This window comes from Diabrotica undecimpunctata, chromosome 6 (genome assembly GCF_040954645.1).
Source record: "Diabrotica undecimpunctata isolate CICGRU chromosome 6, icDiaUnde3, whole genome shotgun sequence".
Taxonomy (NCBI): domain Eukaryota; kingdom Metazoa; phylum Arthropoda; class Insecta; order Coleoptera; family Chrysomelidae; genus Diabrotica; species Diabrotica undecimpunctata.
The window spans coordinates 132,347,700-132,356,195 of NC_092808.1; the positions used below are offsets into that span (position 1 = coordinate 132,347,700).

Here is an 8,496-nt window from a genome sequence, read left to right on the forward strand (position 1 = left end):
CTGATAAAGAAGTTCTGAAGAATATAAGCGAGATTTTTTTAGCATTATTTTCAAAAACCTCCTTTGTAATATTTCAAGTTTATTTAAATGAGAAGCATATGTTCCACCCCATGCTAAAATGGCATATCTAAGACGTGACTCTATCAAAGAATAGTATATTATCTTTAAGTAAGACAAATTAAGAATATTGCTGAGATATCCAAATTTGTATAATAACATTCTTAGAGTTTTACATACCATATCAATATGTACATCCCACTTCAAGTGACAATCAATATAAACTCCTAAATATTTTATGTATTTTTTCCTATTTATTTTAATGAACGCGTTATTATAGCTTAGATTTAATTCCAAAAAGTCGGGTAAATTATTTTTGTATATTGAAAATGGTGTGAAATAAGTTTTATCAGTATTAACTGTCAGTAATTTCCTATTTAGCCATTCTAGAACTTTTATAGTTTCTGTTTCTGCTAAAGTTTTAAGTTTCTCCCAAGAATCACTAGTGTAAAGTATGATAGTATCGTCAGCAAAACAAATAATCTTTCCATTTATTTTCATTGATGCTAGATCATTTATATATATTGAAAACAGTAAAGGACCTAAAACAGTACCTTGCGGCACACCATACTCAATGATTTTTTCAGCATTTACTTTGTTATTAATGTTGACAACTTGCGATCTATTTTTTAAATAACTTTGAAATAGTAAGTACGGTATGCCCCTTATTCCCAGATCATCCAAAGCACTTAACAACTGCTGATGACTAACAGTGTCAAATGCCTTAGCTAGATCCAAAAATATCGCTAAAGTAGGAGAGTCATTTTCCAGCATCTTATATAAATAATCAGTAGCGGACGTTATAGCATCTGAAGTGGAATATCCCTTCTTAAAGCCAAATTGGTTTGGAGACAGCAGGTTAAACTTTGTAAGATATTGATTTACTCGTTCTGCTAAGGCCTTTTCAAAAATTTTTGCAAGGCTGGTAATAAGTGATATAGGACGATAATTTTGTATCACCTTTTATATATATATATATATATATATATATATATATATATATATATATATATATATCTTTTTTTAAAAGTGTATCATATTCTATACTGTTTTGAGACAAAGTTTTATTTTAAAATTACGAGTTTCAAAGTTATTTCCTGCTTTAATTTTGTTTCTTGTTATTATCATAACAAAAGGTATTAAATTAAACCAAGTTTAGTTCTAGGTGTTACCTTAGGGGTTACAATTTTAAATAAATACGTGACTGTATTAACAAAAACAATATTTTCCTTCACTCTCTTTACGACTAGTTTCATTAAAAAACCTTGGTAAAAGTTCCTGCATAAATAATTTTAAAAGAAAAAGCTCTTTATGATTTATTTTAAGTTTTTTTTTTATATTTTTAATATGTATGAGAAGGTTATACAAAGTAACTTATCATAATGCTGTGTTTATTTCATTTTATATTACCACTAAATACTGCAGACACTTGGAATTTTTGACCTAAAAATAATTTTTATTATACAAATGCAGCCCAAGTTAAGTTAATTTTGTTTTTTAACCCGGTTGTTTGGTTGTCTCTACTCATTTTGGACTTATGGCCCAAATACTTGTAGTAATTAACTGGCTCGATGTCCCTGTCTTCAACTAAGATATTTTTGCTGTGGACTAAATTGGTCATAAATTGTGTTTTTAGAAAATGTATTTTAAGGCCCACTAATTTGTGACATCATATGAAGCATTAAAGCATTGTCTGCGCCTATTTAAAGCTTTTGGTAATAAGAATAATGTCACCCGCTACTCAAGATTATTTTAAAATTTTCTCTCTACTTTGATGCACTGATGCGTAGTTTAGCGAAGTCGTAAAACAATTTAGGAGACATGTTGTTTCCGTGCTCAATTATCTGCGTTTTGCCGACGACATAGTACTTATTACCGAAGATCTGGGTGAAGCACAACAAATGGTACAAGAATTAGAAAACGTATCTTCAACAATAAGTCTAAAAATGAACATCAGTAAGACCAAATTTATGAAAAATTTAGTTCCCAGCGAACACCTAATCATCCAAAATCAAGTGGTAAAATTGACAGAAAAGTACATATATCTTGGTCATGAAATCAGAATAGGCAAGGACAACCAGTCCTGCGCATATGGTTCACTAAGAGACATCTTTAAAAGCAACATCCCGATAGCTATGAAACAGAAGACATTTGACCAATGCGTTCTTCCTATTATGACATACGAAGCAGAAACTCTCACGCTCACAAAAACAACAGCACTAAAAATGCGAATGGCATAAAGGCGCATGGAAAGATCAATTCTCGGCGTGACAAAAAAAGACAAAATAAGGAATCAAGACTTAAGGAAAAGAACAGGTATCAGTGATGTCGTCGAACATATAGCCAAGCTGAAATGTAATTGGGCAGGTCACATAGCGAGACTGAAAGACACAAGATGGACCATAAAAATAATTGACTGGCGCCCACGAGAAGACAAACGCAGCAGAGGCCGACCACCAACACGCTGGATGGACGACATTAGACGAATATCCAAGAAATGGCAACAAGAAGCACAGAACTGTGAAGTGGCGAAAAATGGGAGAGACCTATGTCCAGCAGTGGACAGAAGAGGTTGCATGATGATGATGATGATGTTGTTTCCGTGCCCCTTTCAATATGAAATGTATCGTTATTAAGTCTTACACAAGCTATTCCATAATTATGTTGCATAATTATGTTATACTATTAGATGTATTTGGTAAGAGATATCTATCGGTAGTCTATTCTACATTAAATTAGGTCATATAGAATATTTTACTTTGGTTAACCTTGTCAAATGATCACTTGTAATGACTTAATAAAACCATAAAGAGCCTAAAAAACGTGAGGAAATTATATAGAACTAGATTGGAAAAAAAGTTAGAAATGAAACAATTCAATAATATCAAAGAACATTGTAACCATATGAAAGTGTGCGTAGAGTGGACAGCAACACAAGCTGTTGGACATCAAGTTTAAAACCAGAGAAGACTCCAGAGTATTGGTGGGATGAAGAAATAGAACGAGAAATTGAAAATTAAAGAGAGAAATACAAATAATTTTAAAATACAAAGGACGAAGCTGACATACAAGGAGAAATAAGCAAAAATGCGACTAATAATATGTCGTACGAAACATAAAGTCTGACAACAAAAGTGTACAGCAGCCGCTAGTTACGAAGATCCAGCGCAAATCCTTATTTTCATACCGATTCTATCCCAGCACCTTGTTTCCATATTTATTTACGATGTCAGTAGCGCAGCGATAACTATTTGGTGCCGTTAATTATATAAAAAAGCATAATCACGCCACTGTCTATCTCTTCGGATACAGCCTTCACAGGCCACATGGGCGAGGTTGGATCTTCCTATGTGGTGTTTACAGTAACAGGATAAATTCCCACCTATGAGGATGTAAAAGCACAGAAAGTTGAAGAGTATTAAAATCTTCTTCTTCTTAAACTGCCTATCCGTTCCGGATGTTGCGACCATCACGGCTATCTTTACTTTGTTTATTGCAGCGCGGAACAGATCAGTGGTAGTCGTGTACCACTTTCGTAAATTTTGAAGCCAGGAAATGCGTCTTCTTCCCGGTCCTCTCTTACCATTTACCTTCCCTTGGAGAATCAGCTGGAGAAGGCCGTAACGTTCTTGATTTCTCATTACATGTCCTAGATATTCCAACTTTTTAGTTTTGACGGTTATGAGAATTTCACATTCTTTCCCCATTCTACTCAGGACCTCCACATTAGTAACTCTGTCAACCCAGGATATACGTAAGACCTATAACACCACACTTCGGAAGCTTCGAGCCGATTCATAGATGCAACAGTCAGTGTCCACGCTTCCATTCCGTAGAGCAGTATTGTGAATATGTAGCAGTTCAATAGACGGAATTTTGTTTTTAATGATATGTCTCGACTGTTGAAAATGGTTTTTATTCTAACGAATGCTGCTTTTGCTTTTATTATTCGCTGTTTAATTTCTGTTTAGTGGTCCCATTGGCTATTTAAATTGTTGAATAGATATGTATATCGCACGACTCTTTTGATATTCTGTTGGTTGATTGAAAGTCCACCTTTCCATCTTCTGCTATACGGCTTGCTGGTTTTTTTTTGTTTTTATTCACCTCTTAATATTTTGAATTTTGCGTTGTTCGCATATACTTCTGTTGGTTTGTCTCTCTCTTAATGATATGCCCGCTATTGATCTTAATACTGCCATTTCGATATTGTTGATTTGTTGTTTCGTCTTTCTTGTATCGGTTCTTATCTCCGCTGCATATGTTAGGATTGGTCTTACTGTTGTCTTGTATACATTCATTTTGCTTTCCGTGGTCAGATATTTGTTTCTTTATATGGTTTCTCGGAGGCAACCACTTACTCTTGCCCTTACCCTTATTTTACATATTTAAAACAGCAGTAACAGAATGCCCATGCCGATCTATACCAACACACTTATCGTTATACAACTTGCAATTTGCCCAAATTAATTCTATTGCGTTAAATTTACAGTGATAAGGAGGCGGTCTCAACACCTCATGACCATATTCTCGCAGCAACTCGTCAATTACATATATATTTTCTTTTCTGTTATTTTTGGCTATTTTTAGCAATTCAGCTTTAGAAAAATGTGGGTCATATTTAATATTATTTGTTATCAACCAACTAATAATGTTATCTTTCCTTAAAGTAGTAGAAGGTAGTAGTAGTAAGAAGCATTATCCATTACAACCAATGATGGCTCTTCTAAATTTGGTATTAATTGTGTACTTGTCCACTTAGTAAAAAGTTCGTTGTTTATTTCTCCATAATAATCAGCTACGATAGATTTTGGATAAAACAATAAATTTGCTCCCGAAACAAATCTTTTCTGTGAACAATTACAAAACGTTTACCATAGTAACCTCCTGGTTTTTGGACACTTTTGGCACTATCCAAGGACACATTTGGCAGTCATCCAACTATGGATAATATCCAAGTTTTATCTAAAAAACAACTTCTCTTGTAAATACACTTTTAGGATTTCCATGTATTTACGAAGGAATCTGGTTCTTAGAGCAGCAGCAGCAGTACTAGTTTGCTCAATTAATGCTAGTCGATTGTCATCCTTTTTGAATTTAAATCCAATGTCTTTTAACAATGTACTAAGCGATGATTTTCCAATCTCCACTACTTCTTTATCCCTTAATTGACAGGTCAAACTCCTCAGAATAACATGCTTCTCTAAAAAAAAATTTATTCTCGTCTTTAATAGCCAAAAATAAGTAGATAGAAAATTTCATGAAAATTGAAGTACCTACCCAGGTTCTTATCTATCATTAAATTCACACTGAAGAAATCAATACTTACTCTGTTGGTACATATCATACAACGTATTCCGTACTGCCATTTTTGATACCTCGGGCATATCAGTCGTGTTATTTTTAAGACCACATCTATTTTTGCCTGATTTTGAAAAGACGGGATTGTTTCCTTTCTTTTTTTTATCAAATATATTGTCCGCCGTGATATTTTTAAAGCAGCGGCAACTTCCTTAAAAAATAATTATTTAATAGTAACTGATTAACAAACATGCATTTGATATTTTACCTCTTGAACAGATGTAAGAAGCTACAAAGATCCTTTATTACTTCTTTCGAACTCAAAATATTCATATAAATTCAACACAAGTTGCTGCGCTTGGGAATTAAGCGTTTTTCCAGACATATCTTAAAAATAATATTAATAAGTAATCTCAAAAATATACAAGCCAGACTCATGTAGTATAATTACAATTTGTAGATTAGAAAATATTACTTTTCTCATTAGGTTAAAAATAAATAGGTACTTACCGGAAGTGATCAAATTAAGAAAGCAGCAGTTAGTCGTTCTAACAATTATGCTTAAAAATATACAATTCAAATGACATACCCAAAGACTACAAGTTAAATAATTTGAAAAACCAAAAAAAATTCAAATAAATCAATAAACACGACAAATGAGCTAAGGTCACTGTCAATGAAAATTATAAACGTCAAAATTTACAGTCGACAAGGTATCAAAGGCATGCCATATTGTCGATCCTTGTTTAGCTAATTGTGATTTCTATGGACAAGCGGCTTGATTTTGCAATACTAGTTTCTGTGAGTAAAAAAGAGACCTAGTATAAAAAATAATTCGTGAATAATTTCATGTATGGGAAAAGATATAAGTAGTGAACATACTATATATAAAAATATATTTTAATGGCCTTTAAATATATTATAGCAGATATTATTCATTGGTTTAATTTGAAACTGCTTATTATGTAAAATATTATTGACAGTTCATCTAAATTAGGGCTTTATATTATAATGTTATCAATTTGAAGAGTGACAATGCAGGTTATTTGAATATTTAACATTCATAATATTCCACGGCGTAACCCAAATATTTGGTCAAATTTGTGTGATAACAATTACTAAATTCCTCCAGCCGTCAGTAAAATGACCGATATGCTTTTAATAAATATTCAGAGCAAATGCAGCTTATGATGTATTTTGAAAGTCCTAATTTATTATAGATTTTCTACTAATATTAACCAGAATCAGATAAACTGATTCGGGAATAGATACATATTTTTAATTCATTATTTTTATGTTTATAACGATTCATCTTTATCCAAATTGTTATAGTATGCGTAATTTTCCGAAAAAAACTACAGATGCTTCAGTTTTATCCGTAAGATTGGAGACTAGGACTTTTTTTTTAAACATAAAATACCTTATAACATAAGAAGGGTAAAAATATCTTTTTATTTCAAAATCAATCAAGAGCAATTTGGTCTCAGCACTTTAATACTTTAAGACTCTTCTTCAAGAAAAAAAAAAAAAGAAATAAATTCATGGCAAGAAAAAGAAGACTTAATCACTTAAAATTTAATTAGGGTTTTACATTTTCTCCAGAGAACAGTATGTGCCAAGTTTTTAACCTCTAGTACTTTGTTTGTAAAGCAAAACAAAAGGCATAAGGATATTAAAAGAAAAAGAAGACAGTGCAGTGGTATAACTTGTAGCGTACAAGCCACTCATTGTAATACGACTTTGGAAATTTAAATAAGCAAAAAATGCAAGGATAACATTGGAGATTCGCAGTTTGGGTTTCGGAATTCTCTTGGGACAAGAGAAGCACTTTTTAGTCTACAGGTACTCATCCAGCGCTGCAGCATTCGATAACTTAAAGCACGAAAAGATAATTGAAGTTCTCCATAAGATCGGAGTCGACTACAGAGACATTCGAACAATAGCGAGTCTCTATTGGGGTCAAACAGCTAAAGTGAAAGTAGGATCTACATTGATCAATAAAATTGAGATCAAGAAAGGGGTACGACAGGGCTGTATCTTGTCTCCTATTCTCTTTAATATATACTCAGAAGAAGTATTTAAGACAGCGCTGGAGGAAAGCACAAAAGGCATAAAGATAAATGAAGAAATAATTAATAACATAAGGTATGCTGATGACACTGTGATTCTAGCAAGCAGCATGGGGGAACTGAGTTGCCTAATGAGTAAGATACAAAAAACAAGTGCACAATACGGACTCAGACTAAATATTACAAAAACCAAATGGATGTTAGTAAGCAAAACCCAACAACCACCACAGCAAATGATATTAGAAAATATTAGACAATGAAAGAATTGAACACGTGGATTCGTACATCTACTTGGGAACAACAGTTAACTCAAATTGGGATCAAGCGAAAGAAATACGTATAAGAGTAGAAAAGGCAATAGCTTCGTTCACTAGCATGAAGCAAATTTTCACCTCTAAAAGCCTCACCCTACCTCTCAAAATTCGACTTCTGCAATGTTATGTATTCCCGGTTTTGTTATATGGAATGGAGGCATGGACAATGACCGCAACATTGATGAAATAAGTATAGGCCTTCGAAATGTGGGCTTACCGACGTATATTACGTATATCCTGGACTGAGCACGTGACCAACGAAGAGGTACTACGCCGGATAGGTAAAGAGAGAGAGGTAGGAATAAGTATAAAGAAAAGAAAGTTGGAATACTTGGGTCACGTTATGAGACATAATAAATATAGAGTACTACAACTGATCGTTCAAGGGAAAATAGACAGCAGAAGGGGTCCAGGGAGGAGAAGACACTCGTGGCTCCAAAACTTGCGGCAATGGTTCGGATTGTCATCTGCTGAACTATTCAGATCTGCCGTAAACAAAGTTAGAATAGCCATGTTGATTGCCAACGTTCGGAACGGACAAGGCACGTGAAGAAGAAGAAGAATTTTTCTACTTTCTTCTCTATTGCAGGTATCTATTGTCGCCAGAGTGGACCAATGAGAGCGAAGATTATCACTCTGGCTAATTATAACAAAGATTATTATCTTCGATTTCGATGGTCCTTTAACGGAAAGATCATTGTGCACACGTAATTACTAAATGCATAAAAACAGTGGATCCTTCGGCCAGAGGACAG

General features: G+C 33.5%; 1 long non-coding RNA gene across 1 annotated transcript; it reads right to left on the reverse strand.

The window, feature by feature from the left end:
- Positions 1–5,466: 5,466 nt before the first annotated feature.
- LOC140442839 (uncharacterized) lies at positions 5,467–5,999 on the reverse strand. The gene is made up of 3 exons (XR_011951157.1): positions 5,869–5,999; positions 5,627–5,745; positions 5,467–5,569 (listed from the first exon to the last, which is right to left on the reverse strand). It is a non-coding gene; the product is annotated as an uncharacterized lncRNA (long non-coding RNA).
- Positions 6,000–8,496: the final 2,497 nt, after the last annotated feature.